This window comes from Oncorhynchus mykiss, chromosome 1 (assembly GCF_057628025.1).
Source record: "Oncorhynchus mykiss isolate SJ-2025 chromosome 1, ASM5762802v1, whole genome shotgun sequence".
Classification (NCBI taxonomy): domain Eukaryota; kingdom Metazoa; phylum Chordata; class Actinopteri; order Salmoniformes; family Salmonidae; genus Oncorhynchus; species Oncorhynchus mykiss.
In genome coordinates, this window is record NC_143022.1 from 44,689,939 (window position 1) to 44,705,592 (window position 15,654).

Genomic DNA, 15,654 nt, shown 5'->3' on the forward strand with positions numbered 1-15,654 from the left:
AAATAGACACAGGCCATGCCTTGTTCCAGTTTGTGATTGGCCCTGAGCTGTAGCCACAGAGGGTACGGAATGGCACTGAGACCCAGAGAGGTCAAAGGGAGAAAAAAAATGTTGATGTAGCAGCAACACAGGCTTGCCCATTGAGGCCCAGTGGCACGGGATCTGCCCAGCACTGTTTAGCTGGTCCAAGATAATGGGAACTTTCATGAAGGGCAGAGGAAACTGGCTCAATGCTTGTCACCAAGATGAGTGAACGGGACAGACGGGAAATAAACATAGTTGGCACTGCTGCTGTTGTTTGTCTAAAACTGCTGTAGCGAATTAACCAGCGTATCTGAGAATAAATGATATGAGTATGATTGTTCATTCCGAATAGTCATGGAGGAGGATTGCTGTGGAAAGCACAGTGCCCTTTGAAGGAAGTTTGATATCAGCTTCATTATGCAAACCGAGCCCAATGAAGGGATCAAAACAATGAAAAGCAGCTGGGGGTTCTGGAGTGTAGTCATTTGTCTTTGGGTGTGGCGCTGGTATTAACTCTTACTGGAGGATGTAAGATATCCAGATGATGTATGAGGTTTGGGGTATGTAGCAAAGAACACATCCATCCTCACATGTTGTCCACCTATTCACACCACTCCTCCGAGAAGAACATAAAACAGGAAATTGACACATTTCTCCTCAGTTACAGGTCTAAGATGTCACTGACCCTGGGTCACCAAGAGAGCAGGAAGAGTTTGAGGAATGTGGGGTCAAAGCATAGGTCAAAGCATAGGTCTTAAGACGGTTAAATGAATTCCCTCTTCCAGTGCAAGGATATGAACCAGAGCTACACAGGCCGTGCGAAAAGGAAGAGAGAAAAGCAAAAACGGTCACCCATAAATCATTATCTGAATCGAGTAAAGGTCATAGTTGGGAAGTCCCAAGGATCCCGTTTATCCTTTTTTTTTAGGAAGGGCGTACTCTGACTTCTGCATTGGGAGTAACGCATTCGGAATGCTCTATTTTGCTTCTGTTTTCTCAACACTTTCCTCTGAAGGGTGAAGAATCCGAATTTACAGCAAAATGTATCAATGAAGACTGATAAATGAGAAAACGTCTAAACAAAAATCCTGTCGGGATGTTAGTAAAAGCGTGACAGACAGAGCTGTAAATTGAGTAGTCTGCCACAAGGGCCTACAAGTGAACCATTCAATGTGCTTCAAAGCATGTAAAGTGCCATGCACAATGCACATAACATCTGGAGAATGCATTGCATGAAGGAGATGCACCACAAAAGTCGCCCAGTTTCACTCATGGCTCAGCTTTAAGAGCTCAATAAACAACGAGGCCAACTATTAAAATAAAGGTCAAAGCTAGAAATGTGGACGCTGACAATGGAGAGCTAGTGCTATTGAGGAAACATGTCAGCCTGTCAGATCCAGGACAATGGACAATGCAAGAAATGCCATTACACTAAAAGTGCCAAAAGTGGTCAATTTTGACACCAAGTGTTAAACAATGTCATAATTTCTAAACCCTCTTATTGATGCTTCTGAAATGGTAGAACTTGTTTTAACACTAGAACACCAGAACCGCCACTTACGTTTGGTATTGTAAATAAAAAAAGTCAGCCAAAAAACTTCCCTGACTTTACCTAAATGTTCTATTTTACACTGTTCCATTTGTAAAAAAAAAAATTGAAATCACAAAAACAGAAAAGTATTTAGTCTTTTTACAATTTTTTTTTTACACACCTATTCCCAACTTAATCCACCAAGACAATGTGCTGTAGGATGTTAGTACCCAGACACCCACCAAGACAATGTTCTGTAGGATGTTAGTACCCAGACACCCACCAAGACAATGTGCTGTAGGATGTTAGTATCCAGACACCCACCAAGACAATGTGCTGTAGGATGTTAGTACCCAGACACCCACCAAGACAATGTGCTGTAGGATGTTAGTACCCAGACACCCACCAAGACAATGTGCTGTAGGATGTTAGTACCCAGACACCCACCAAGACAATGTGCTGTAGGATGTTAGTACCCAGACACCCACCAAGACAATGTGCTGTAGGATGTTAGTACCCAGACACCCACCAAGACAATGTGCTGTAGGATGTTAGTACCCAGACACCCACCAAGACAATGTGCTGTAGGATGTTAGTACCCAGACACCCACCAAGACAATGTGCTGTAGGATGTTAGTACCCAGACACCCACCAAGACAATGTGCTGTAGGATGTTAGTACCCAGACACCCACCAAGACAATGTGCTGTAGGATGTTAGTACCCAGACACCCACCAAGACAATGTGCTGTAGGATGTTAGTACCCAGACACCCACCAAGACAATGTGCTGTAGGATGTTAGTACCCAGACACCCACCAAGACAATGTGCTGTAGGATGTTAGTACCCAGACACCCACCAAGACAATGTGCTGTAGGATGTTAGTACCCAGACACCCACCAAGACAATGTGCTGTAGGATGTTAGTACCCAGACACCCACCAAGACAATGTGCTGTAGGATGTTAGTACCCAGACACCCACCAAGACAATGTGCTGTAGGATGTTAGTACCCAGACACCCACCAAGACAATGTGCTGTAGGATGTTAGTACCCAGACACCCACCAAGACAATGTGCTGTAGGATGTTAGTACCCAGACACCCACCAAGACAATGTGCTGTAGGATGTTAGTACCCAGACACCCACCAAGACAATGTGCTGTAGGATGTTGGAGCCCAGTCAGTCGCTAACGCGTCTCTCTCTCCTCACTGAATGAATGACAAATGGATGAATGGGCAATAACTGTGCACCTTACTTCACAATTGAATTGAAATTAGGCCTAACTGAATGATACGGAGGGTGAAGAGGTTAATGTAATGCAGAAAGACAATAGTGTTTGTGTTGTGCCTATTTATCAGCAGAAATTCATTTGATCGTGCGCCTTGTGGGTTGATACCATTATGTTTTACATTTTACTTTGTAAAAATAAGCTGTTATGGGACTGTTTTATTTACTATAACTCAATTACTAATCAAACGTATTGTAAGGGCAATGAAAACACGCTACATGTGGCAGTAGGCCTTTAGAATAATACAAAGCATATCAATGAATCTACAGTGCCTTGCGTAAGTATTCGGCCCCCTTGAACTTTGCGACCTTTTGCCACATTTCAGGCTTCAAACATAAAGATATAAAACTGTATTTTTTTGTGAAGAATCAACAACAAGTGGGACACAATCATGAAGTGGAACGACATTTATTGGATATTTCAAACTTTTTTAACAAATCAAAAACTGAAAAATTGGGCGTGCAAAATTATTCAGCCCCTTTACTTTCAGTGCAGCAAACTCTCTCCAGAAGTTCAGTGAGGATCTCTGAATGATCCAATGTTGACCTAAATGACTAATGATGATAAATACAATCCACCTGTGTGTAATCAAGTCTCCGTATAAATGCACCTGCACTGTGATAGTCTCTGAGGTCCGTTAAAAGCGCAGAGAGCATCATGAAGAACAAGGAACACACCAGGCAGGTCCGAGATACTGTTGTGAAGAAGTTTAAAGCCGGATTTGGATACAAAAGGATTTCCCAAGCTTTAAACATCCCAAGGAGCACTGTGCAAGCGATAATATTGAAATGGAAGGAGTATCAGACCACTGCAAATCTACCAAGACCTGGCCGTCCCTCTAAACTTTCAGCTCATACAAGGAGAAGACTGATCAGAGATGCAGCCAAGAGGCCCATGATCACTCTGGATGAACTGCAGAGATCTACAGCTGAGGTGGGAGACTCTGTCCATAGGACAACAATCAGTAATATATTGCACAAATCTGGCCTTTATGGAAGAGTGGCAAGAAGAAAGCCATTTCTTAAAGATATCCATAAAAAGTGTTGTTTAAAGTTTGCCACAAGCCACCTGGGAGACACACCAAACATGTGGAAGAAGGTGCTCTGGTCAGATGAAACCAAAATTGAACTTTTTGGCAACAATGCAAAACGTTATGTTTGGCGTAAAAGCAACACAGCTCATCACCCTGAACACACCATCCCCACTGTCAAACATGGTGGTGGCAGCATCATGGTTTGGGCCTGCTTTTCTTCAGCAGGGACAGGGAAGATGGTTAAAATTAGTACCAATGTCGAAACCAAGTACTTGCTCAATGGCTTTCCATATCTGGGAAAAGATTAAACCAGGCCAGTGGGTGAGCTACTGTCTGAGACTGTGGTTTTGAGACTCGTGGAGCCTTACATAGGCAAAGGCAGAAAGGTGACCATGGTCAACTTCTTCACATCAATTTCCCTGGCAGACAAGTTGATTGCAAAGAAGACTAGTCTACTCGGAACAGTGAACAAACAAAGGCTGCCCCGCTCTGCGCAAAACAACATACTGGTTGAGCTGTACTCCACATCAGTGATGGAGTGTGGTAAAGCAACTCACGGTGTACAGATGTCAAATAAATACCAGTGTTTGCATCCTCAGCACCATGCATCCCACTGTTGCCATCGTCAGTGACCAGAAGAAGAAATGGAGACGGTGGCAGACTGCAATAGCACAAAAGCATACACTACCGTTCAAAAGTTTAGTCATTAGAAACGTACTTGTTTTTGAAAGAAAAGCACATTTTTCGGCCATTAAAATACCATCAGATTGATCAGAAATACAGTGTACACATTGTTAATGTTGTAAATGACTATTGTAGCTGGAAACGGCAGATACTTTATGGAATATCTACATAGGCGTACAGAGACCCATTATCAGCAACCATCACTCCTGTGTTCCAATGGCACGTTGTGTTAGCTAATCCAAGTTTATCATTTTAAAAGGCTAATTGATCATTAGAAAACCCTTTTGCAATTATGTTAGCACAGCTGAAAACGGTTGTACTGATTAAAGAAGCAATAAAGCTGGCCTTCTTTAGACTACTTGAGTATCTGGAGCATCAGCATTTGTGGATTCGATTACAGGCTCAAAATGGCCAGAAACAAAGAACTTTGTTCTGAAACTCGTCAGTCTATTCTTGTTTTGAGAAATTAAGGCTATTCCGTGCGAGAAATTGCCAAGAAACAAGATCTCATACAACGCTGTGTACTACTCCCTTCACAGAACAGCGCAAACTGGCTCTAACCAGAATAGAAAGTGGAGTGGGAGGCCCCGGTGCACAACTGAGCAAGAGGACAAGTACATTAGAGTGTTTAGTTTGAGAAACAGACAAGTACTCAACTGGTAGCTTCAGTAAAGAGTAGCCGCAAAACGCCAGTCTCAATGTTAACAGTGAAGAGGGATGCTGGTCTTCTAGGCAGAATTCCAAAGAAAAAGCAATTTCTCAGTCTGTCCAATAAAAATAAAATATTAAGATGGGCAAAATAACACAGACACTGGACAGAGGAAGATTGGAAAAAAGTGTTATGGACAGACAAATCTAAGTTTGAAGTGTTCGGATCACATTTGTGAGATGCAGAAAAAATTAAGATGGTGGAGGAGTGCTTGATGCCATCTGTCAAGCATGGGGGAGGCAGTGTGATGGTCTGGGGGTGCTTTGGTGGTTGTAAAGTGGGAGATTTGTACAGGGTAAAGGGGATCTTGAAGAAGGAAGGCTATCACTTCAATTTTTCAAAGTCATGCCAAACCCTGTGGACAGCACTTAATTGGAGCCAATTTCCTCCTACAACAGGACAATGACCCAAAGCACAGCTCCAATCTATGCAATAACTATTTAGGGAAGAAGCAGTCAGGTGGTATTCTGTCTATAATGGAGTGGCCAGCACAGTCACCAGATCTCAACCCTATTGAGCTGTTGTGGGAGCAGCTTCACCACATGGTACGTAAGAAGTGCCAATCAAACCAATCCAACTTGTGGGAGGTGCTTCAGGAAGCATGGGGTGAGATCTTGTCAGATTACCTCAACAAATTGAAAACTAGAATGCCAAAGGTCTGCAAGGTTGTAATTGCTGCAAATCGAGGATTCTTTGACGAAAGCAAAGTTTGAAGGACATAATTATTATGTAAATTAAAAATCATTATTTATAACCCTGTCAACGTCTTGACTATATTCCCTATTCATTTTGCAACTCATTTCATGTGTGTTTTCATGGAAAACATAGACATTTCTAAGTGAAATCAAACGTTTGAACGGTAGTGTATATCTCTGCTATATACAGGTAGCTTTTCCAACTGCCAAACACCAAATATTATACCCTTTAATTACATTACATAAATATTACTGTTATTGCTATTAGTATTATAATTGTATATAGTTCTAACCTTTTCTATTCTATTTTCTCTTTTTGCAATAGGTTGGTGCGGATGCACTCAACCAGATGGCAAGACAGTACTCTGTAAAAGGAGGTACTCGCCCCTGGCCTGTTACGGTGTTCTACAACGTGCTCGACATTGCTGCTTTCAACACGCACCTGTTGTGCAAACAATGCCTTGACAAGACAATCAGCAGCAGAAATTGTATCATGGTTCTGGCATGTGAGCTTCGTAAGAACCACGTGAACGCCAAGAAAGAAGCTAAAGCCGTCAAGCAGGCCGCCAAGGCAGCAGGTCCTGCTCTCCCTCTTCCCCAAGCACCACAGCTCCAAGCAGGCAGCAGGTCCTACTCTCCCTCTTCCCCAAGCACCACAGCTCCAAGCAGGCAGCAGGTCCTGCTCTCCCTCTTCCCCAAGCACCACAGCTCCATGCAGGCAGCAGGTCCTACTCTCCCTCTTCCCCAAGCACCACAGCTCCAAGCAGGCAGCAGGTCCTGCTCTCCCTCTTCCCCAAGCACCACAGCTCCAAGCAGGCAGCAGGTCCTACTCTCCCTCTTCCCCAAGCACCACAGCTCCAAGCAGGCAGCAGGTCCTGCTCTCCCTCTTCCCCAAGCACCACAGCTCCAAGCAGGCAGCAGGTCCTGCTCTCCCTCTTCCCCAAGCACCACAGCTCCAAGCAGGCAGCAGGTCCTGCTCTCCCTCTTCCCCAAGCACCACAGCTCCAAGCAGGCAGCAGGTCCTGCTCTCCCTCTTACCCAAGCACCACAGCTCCAAGCAGGCAGCAGGTCCTGCTCTCCCTCTTCCCCAAGCACCACAGCTCCAAGCAGGCAGCAGGTCCTGCTCTCCCTCTTCCCCAAGCACCACAGCTCCAAGCAGGCAGCAGGTCCTGCTCTCCCTCTTCCCCAAGCACCACAGCTCCATGCAGGCAGCAGGTCCTACTCTCCCTCTTCCCCAAGCACCACAGCTCCAAGCAGGCAGCAGGTCCTACTCTCCCTCTTCCCCAAGCACCACAGCTCCAAGCAGGCAGCAGGTCCTACTCTCCCTCTTCCCCAAGCACCACAGCTCCAAGCAGGCAGCAGGTCCTGCTCTCCCTCTTCCCCAAGCACCACAGCTCCAAGCAGGCAGCAGGTCCTGCTCTCCCTCTTCCCCAAGCACCACAGCTCCATGCAGGCAGCAGGTCCTACTCTCCCTCTTCCCCAAGCACCACAGCTCCAAGCAGGCAGCAGGTCCTGCTCTCCCTCTTCCCCAAGCACCACAGCTCCAAGCAGGCAGCAGGTCCTGCTCTCCCTCTTCCCCAAGCACCACAACTCCCACTCAGTAAAAAGAAGAAACAATGTCAAGTCGGCAGGTGCACACAAAACAAGGCCCATACAAATTGTGTGCAGTGTAACCAATTTTGTATTAGCGGCTTGCTCACACAAAGCCCCGAAGCTGTGTGCTGACCGTGGAACCTGAATCGCAAACAGAAGACGCGATTGATTCATGTGTAAAGGCACGGGTATAAGGGGACAATACAGTGTCTGATACAATCAACAAAGGAATGTTTTTTTTTATATCCTGTCATGAATTTATTTCCATTGATATTTTTTTATGCAATGAATCCTTTACAATTGTTCTCGCACTGGTGCTTTTGTTAAGAAATAGAGAAAATAATTTCAACTGCACACCTGGCAAGTAATATAATGATTACTATTATTAATAATATCGTAATCTTTTTTTTCTACTACTTTGTCTAAAGAAGTTGTAACTGGACTGTTAATTACTATAACTATATTACTAATCGAATCTACAAATGCAGTTGATCAAATGGACTACACTGTAATGTTTTTATGTTTTTTCTAAGACTTTGTAGAATTATATAGAACATATATTTTTGTTATTCTTTTGGGGTGGGGGGGCATATTTCTATAAATATTTATTCATGCAATTCATCCCTTACAATAGTTTATGCAGTATGTATCAAGGGTTTATTAAACAAGCATGTTTGCACACCTTGTGAGATGATATGCATCTGATGCATATGCTAAAGGCCCAGCAACATTCTCTAGAGGGTACACAGTGCCTTTGGAAAGTATTCAGACCCCTTGACTTTTGTTACGTTACAGCCTTATTCCAAAAAATTTTAACTAAATTATCCTCAGCAATTTACATACAATACCCCATATGGAAAAAGCGAAAGCAGGTTTTTAGACATTTTTGCTATTTTTTTTTTTTAAAAACAGAAATACCTTATTTACATTAGTATTCTGACCCTTTGCTATGAGACTCAAAATGTAGCTCTGGTGCATCCTGTTTCCATTGATCATCCTTGAGATGCATCTACAACTTGATTGGAGTCCACCTGTGGTAAATTCAATTGATTAGACATGATTTGGAAAGGCACACACCTGTCTATATCAGGTCCACAGGATTGTGTCGAGGCACAGACAAAAATGTCTGCAGAATTGAAGGTTGCCAAGAACACAGTGGCCTCCATCATTCTTAAATGGAAGAAGTTCGGAACCATCAACACTATTCCTAGAGTTGGCCGCTTGGCCAAACTGAGCAATCGGGGGACAAGGGCCTTGGTCAGGGATGGTCACTCTGACAGAGCTCTAGAGTTAATCTGTGGAGATGGGAGAGCCTTCCAGAAGGACAACCATCTCTGCAGCACTCCACCAATCAAGCCTTTATGGTAGAGTGGCCAGACAGAAGCCACTCCTCAGTAAAAGGCACATGACAGTCCACTTGGAGTTTTCTAAAAGCCAAGACAATGCAGGAGTGGCTTCAGGACAAGTCTCTGAATGTCCTTGAGTGGCCCAGCCAGAGCCCGGACTTGAATCCGATCTAATATCTCTGAAGAGACCTGAAAATAGCTGTGCAGCAAAGCTCCCCATCCAACCTGACAGAGCTTGAGAGGATCTGCAGAGAAGAATGGGAGGAACTCCCCAAATACAGGTGTGCCAAGCTTGTAGCGTCATACCCAAGGAGACTTGAGGCTGTAATCACTGCCAAAGATGATTCAATAAAGTACTAAATAAAGGATCTGAATGTATATGTAAATGTGATATTTCAGTTTTTTTATTTTTTATTAACAGAAAAAGCCTGCTTTTTCTTTGTCATTATGGGGTATAGTCCCACAATACCTGATTAATCCCTGATTGATGAGAGAGAAATGCATGCATGAGAGCATCAGCTGCTCCGGATGACTGTGTAATCACCTTCTCCGAAGCCGATGTGAGTAAGACATTCACAAGGCCACTGGGCCAGACGGATTACCAGGACGTGTACTCCAAGCATGCGCTGACTAACTGGCAAGTATCTTCAACCTCTCCCTGTCTGAGTCTGTAGTACCAACATGTTTCAAGCAGACCACCATAATCCCTGTGCCCAAGAACACTAAGGTAACCTGCCTAAATGACTACTGACCCGTAGCACTCACGTCTGTAGCCATGAAATGCTTTGAAATGCTGGTCATGGTTCACATCAACACCATTATCCCAGAAACCCTAGACCCACTCCAATTTCATACCGCACCAACAGATCCACAGATGATGCAATCTCTATTGCACTCCACACTGCCCTTTCCCACCTGGACAAAAAGGAACACCTATGTGAGAATGCTATTCATTGACTATAGCTCAGCGTTCAACACCATAGCGCCCTCAAACCTCATCACTAAGCTAAGGACCCTGGGACTAAACACCTCCCTCTGCAACTGGATCCTGGACTTCCTGACGGGCCACGCCCAGGTGGTAAGGGTAGATAAGAACACATCTGCCACGCTGACACTCAACATGGGGGCCCCTCAGGGGTGCGTGCTCAGACCCCTCCTGTACTCCCTGTTTGCTCATGACTGCGTGGCCAGGCACAACTCCAACACCATCATTAAGTAGGCCTGATCATCGACAACGATGAGACAGCCTATAGGGAGGAGGTCAGAGACCTGACCATGTGGTGCAAAGACAACAACCTCTCCCTCAACGTGATCAAGACTAAGGAGATGATTGTGGACTACAGGAAAAGGAGGACCAAGCACGCCCCCATTCTCATCGACGGGAATGTAATGGAGTAGGTTGAGAGCTTCAAGTTCCTTGGCGTCCACATCACCAACAAACTAGCATGGTCCAAGCACACCAAGACAGTCGTGAAGAGGGCACGACAAAACATATTCCCCCTCAGGAGACTGAAAAGATTTGGCATGGGTCCTCAGATCCTCAAAAGGTTTTACAGCTGCACCATCGAGAGCATCCTGACAGGTTACATCACTGCCTGGTATGGCAACTGCTCGGCCTCCGACCGCAAGGCACTACAGAGGATAGTGCATACGGCCCAGTAAATCACCTGGGTCAAGCTTCCTGCCATCCAGGCCCGGCAGTGTCAGAGGAAGGCCCTAAAAATTGTCAAAGACTCCAGCCACCCTGAACAGCTAATCAAATGGCCACCCAGACTATTTGCACCCCCCCGCTGCGTGTACATAATTACCTCAATACCGTTGACTCTGTACCAGTACACCCTGTATATAGCCCTGCTATTGTTATTTACTGCTGCTCTTTAATTATTTGTTTTTCTTATCTCTTACTTTTTTTTGGAGGGGGGGGTGTATTTTCTTAAAATTGCATTGTTGGATAAGGGCTAGTTAGAATTTCAAGGTCTAAGGTAAGGTCTACTACAGTGTATTGTATTCGGCGCATGTGACAAATACAATTTTATTTGATTTAAAAAAATGATTTAATCAATTTTAGAATAAGGCTGTAACCTAACAAAATGTGGAGAAAGTCAAGGGGTCTGACTATTTTCCGAAGGCACTGTATGCTGAAAGGCCAGGCGGTTCTAGTGTTAATATGGGAAAATTATCTTTCTTTTGTATACTAGTGGTGACTAAGCTGAAAATGTGGACTCACTAGTCAATTTTGTGAGAGAAGCATCACATTTGGCACAGAGGTAGATGTACAGTATGCATCCTGAAAATATATATACTGAACAAAAATATAAATGCAACATATAAAGTGTTGGTCCCATGTTTCATTTTCGGAAATAAAAGATCCCAGAAAATGTTCATACGCACAAAAAGCTTACTTCTCTGAGATTTGGTGCACAAATTTGTTGACATCCCTGTTAGTGAGCATTTCTCCTTGCCAAGATAATCCACCTGACAGGTGTGGCATATCAAGAAGCTGATTAAACAGCATGATCATTATACAGGTGCCCCTTGTCCTGGGGACAATAAAAGGCCACTCTAAACATTTGTCCCACAACACAATACTACAGATGTCTCAAGTTTTCAGGGAGCGTGCAATTGGCATGCCGACTGCAGGAATGTCCACCAGAGCTGTTGCCAGAGTGCCAGAGAATTGAATGTTCATTTTTCTACCATAAGCCGCCTCCAATGTTGTTTTAGAGAATTTGGCAGTACGTCCAACCAGCATACCACGTGTAACCACACCAGCTCAGGACATCCACATCCGGCTTATTCACGTCTGTAATAAAGCCCCATTGAGGGGAAAAACTCCTTCTGATTGGCTGGGCCTGGCTCCCCAGTGGGTTGACCTGGCTCCCAAGGCCCACCCATGGCTGTGCCGCTGCCCAGTCATGTGAAATCCATAGATTAGGACCTAATGAATTTATTTCAATTTAATGATTTTCTTATATGAACTGCAACTCAGTAAAACTGTTGTAAATGTTGCATGTTGCGCTTATTTTTGTTCAGTAGAAATGGAGCCACCCCAGATTTGGAGTCACCCGCTGGGGGGCATTGCAGTCACTATATGTACAAATGTATGCTAAAATGTCCTGCCAATGTCTCTATAACAAGTCAAGATTCCCATCTTTCAGATGCAATTGGAAATTAGTTGATAGCCCATAGCCCATAGCGTTAGGGTCCATAGCGCTCCAAATGTAAAGCTAATATATATTATATTGCCTATTAGTGGCTATTTTATGTCTTACCATATGTCAAATTAGCTCAATCGCCAATTTCTCAGCCTCTTGAGTATCACAGAAACACAACACGTTGAATGAAAAACAGACAAAAAAGATCTGTTCAAAACATGAAAAACATACGAAAACGTCTATTTTGAAAAGACAAATTTGACTATAAATGCGTGATTATTTTAAAATATATGTTAATTTTGGGGAATTTAAACCATTTACGTGTGTTACAAATAGTTAAAGGTCCAATGCAGCCGTGATTAACGATCTCACTGTCATATCTTGGTCTGAAAAGCCATCGATACAGATGTAGTAACATTGTTATAAGCATATAAACAGGCTTTATCTCTGCTTCAGACACAGCCTTTGCAACACAGAGACAGACCATCACTATGGCACTCAAGCTATGAGACCCTGCCAGTAATCGCGCCAATTGTTCGACAAGGCATGCTTCTCACATACTAGCACTAGACGCCTCTCAGCTGTTCCTCCTCAAAGTGCTCTGAATTTATGTTTTGATTCGTCACATTCCTTAAAGCTGTGCATGAGAGAGCCATAACCCCTATGCATTCCTTTAGTTTTAGGAATACTGAATGCAGCAATCAACTGGCATCTTTTATGCTCACTAGTAGGATAATCACACGTGAAAACTATCTACCGAAAAGTAAATAATTGATGTAATCAGCCGTGCTAATTTTGTTTGTCCAGACCTTTATGTTAGTATGCTATTGGGACTATATGTACATTTAACACATTAATCGCACGTAACTAACATATGAACGTGATATAACGTTGTGGTAGACTACATTTCTAAACATATAGCAACAAGCCTACAACGTTATATTCTAACAAATTATAGGCTACATGTGCGCTCTCTCTGCATGAAGCCCAAAAAGCGAAGGATAGTCTGGATAAATCAACTGCATAGCAAAACAAGCTACCAGCTAAGTTGATAAAGTTATTTAACTGGAATTCAAAGTAACACCTAGTAATTGACTCAAGACAGTACTGTAGCCTAAATTACTGCAATATAATGTAGCCTTTAATATGCGGTCTTACCTGTGGAGAATCACCGTACAAGTTACTTTGTTGTTAACTGTCAGACTTGTATCAGCGCAGAACAAGTCCAGAAAAAAAACTATGCCTCGGAACTTCCAAGCAAATAATAAAGTTTGAATTCGTTCTTCCACCACGATATATTACTGTTTCCTAATGTGTTCCAGCTTTGTGCCTCCAAGGTGCCTCTGCTGTTTAGCGAAGACGTAAATCGCGACTTTCTGTACTTCTGACACCGTTACTCCCTCTAACTAACCTATGGTGATGATGGAAATGGATGTCCCCGGTTGGATACGGAAATCGAGCACGCTGGAAAACAGTAGAGAAGTTTACTTCTGCCGCTTTCCTATGCTAGTCGGAACTAGGAAACTCGGGAATGTCCTAATTGGTGATTCGTTGAATGCGGCACGTGTATAACTACAACCATTTAGCAAGTCGGACATTTCCCAACTTCCTAGTTCCGAGTAGTACTGGAACGCGGCATAACTACAGGGACTGTCTACAGGGAGGCATATTTGGGAATTCAATTTTCGGAGGAACCGTTATTCCAAAACTCTACAGTTTAGTTTTAACAATTTGAAAGTATCATGTAAAGTGAATTTCTGACAGATTACTCTTGAGAGTTGAGTCTTAGGGAATGTAAATATTCTTAAACAATGGATTATTCCTGTCAAATAACAAATAAAATAAAATGGTATTTGTCACATACACATGGTTAGCAGATGTTAATGCGAGTGTAGCGAAATGCTTGTGCTTCTAGTTCCGACAATGCAGTAATAACCAACGAGTAATCTAACCTAACAATTTCACAACAGCTACCTCATACATACAAGTGTAAAGGGATGAAGAATATGTACATAAAGATATATGAATGAGTGATGATACAGAACAGCATAGGCAAGATGCAGTAGATGGTATCGAGTAAAGTATATACATATGAGATGAGTAATGTAGGGTATGTACACATTATATTAAGTGGCATTGTTTAAAGTGGCTAGTGATACATTTTTTACATGTATGGCAGCAGCCACTCAATGTTAGTGGTGGCTGTTTAACAGTCTGGTGGCCTCTGTGATTTATCGGTGTTTTGTCACAAGCAACATCAGTAGGCTATACCTAAACCACAATGAAGGCCTAATGCTAATTCGTTTTGACATATGTTTTATTGCTGTAGTCTTATACGTTAACTAATATGTTAATACTTAGCTACTTGATACATAAAGAAACGTGCAATTGACTTCCATTTAGGCCTATGACATGAAGATACAATACAATAATACAATACTTGCTTTATAGGTCAATTTGCAACAACCTGGTTTCCGAGCATTTCGTATTATTCTGTACGTAAATGCATGATACCTAATTTATTATGATATATTGCGTTTGGTATGGTATGTATTCATTTGTGGATGTCCATCACTCATCACGAATGATATGTTATGAATTACAATTTGTATTATATGTTACACATTTGCAAAAAGTACAATATGTTACGAAATTCAAAACGTACAATATGTTACGAATTTGCGAAAGGTATGATAGGTTATGAATTCTAGCTAGGTAGCTAGCTCGCTAACGTTAGGTAGGGGTTAGGGTTAAGATTAGGGGTTAGGTTAAAGGTTTGGGGGAAGGGTTAGCTAACATGCTAAGTAGTTAAAAAGTAGTAAGTAGATGAACAGTTGCTAATTAGCTAAAATGCTAAAGTTGTCTGTGATGAGATTCGAGCTCACAACCTTTGGGACATTCAAGTTTTTCTTTGTTGGGACACGTGGTCCGTAATAAACCCTGTTCTGCGTCTAGGTCCGGATCCGGAATGCAGTCTGCCGGAGTATGGCTTGTTTAGCTCATGTCCTAGCCCTTCCTATTGGAGGACCCTGGTGGGGAAAAGTGCTCAGATTGATATGGCACACACCATTGACTAACGTCACATTACATTATAAAGATTTACGGAATGGATTTTAACAGACTTTGACCATATTGTTACTTATCTGTCTCGCTATGACATCATGTACCTAGATGTTCCCAAGGAGCATGTAACACAGCCTATATTTCCACTTCCCTTGTGAGACTGTTACGGAGGCTGGGTTTGTCCTGCTGCCAAGCCTCACAGTCCAGGCTTCGCTGGAAGACGACACACATGGCTTTGTAACAAAGGAAGCAACACTGATTTACATGTCTGTTTCCACTTTCCCTTTGGTCAATTACGTTCCTCCATGAAGTGTGTTAACATCTGGCCTTGTTGTTGGCTAACATGGTACTGCTACTTGTAAAGCCATTGTTATCAGCGTGAGAATCAGATCCACTATGTGAAACAGAAATCCTCTACAATCCTCGACAAATCTAAAAAGCATAACCATTAAACAACACATGGATGGAACCATTTGAGTGGAAATCAGTCGCCATTTCTTTAAAAACATTGTCAAATGACAGTTCACTTAAAACC

The 15,654-nt window shown here is 43.0% G+C and overlaps 1 protein-coding gene across 3 annotated transcripts in view; it reads right to left on the reverse strand.

Moving 5' to 3' along the window:
- The window catches only part of tspan9a (tetraspanin 9a), a 279,052-nt gene extending 265,372 nt beyond the window's left edge, over nt 1–13,680 (reverse strand). For 2 of the 3 annotated variants that reach the window (XM_090231846.1, XM_090231839.1), the window contains exon 1: nt 13,215–13,589. The gene's annotated coding sequence lies outside the window, so the exon portion shown is untranslated. Of the gene's footprint in view, nt 1–13,214 lie in introns of all 3 variants that reach the window. The other variant, XM_021601788.3, reaches the window with a different exon arrangement.
- Nucleotides 13,681–15,654: the final 1,974 nt, after the last annotated feature.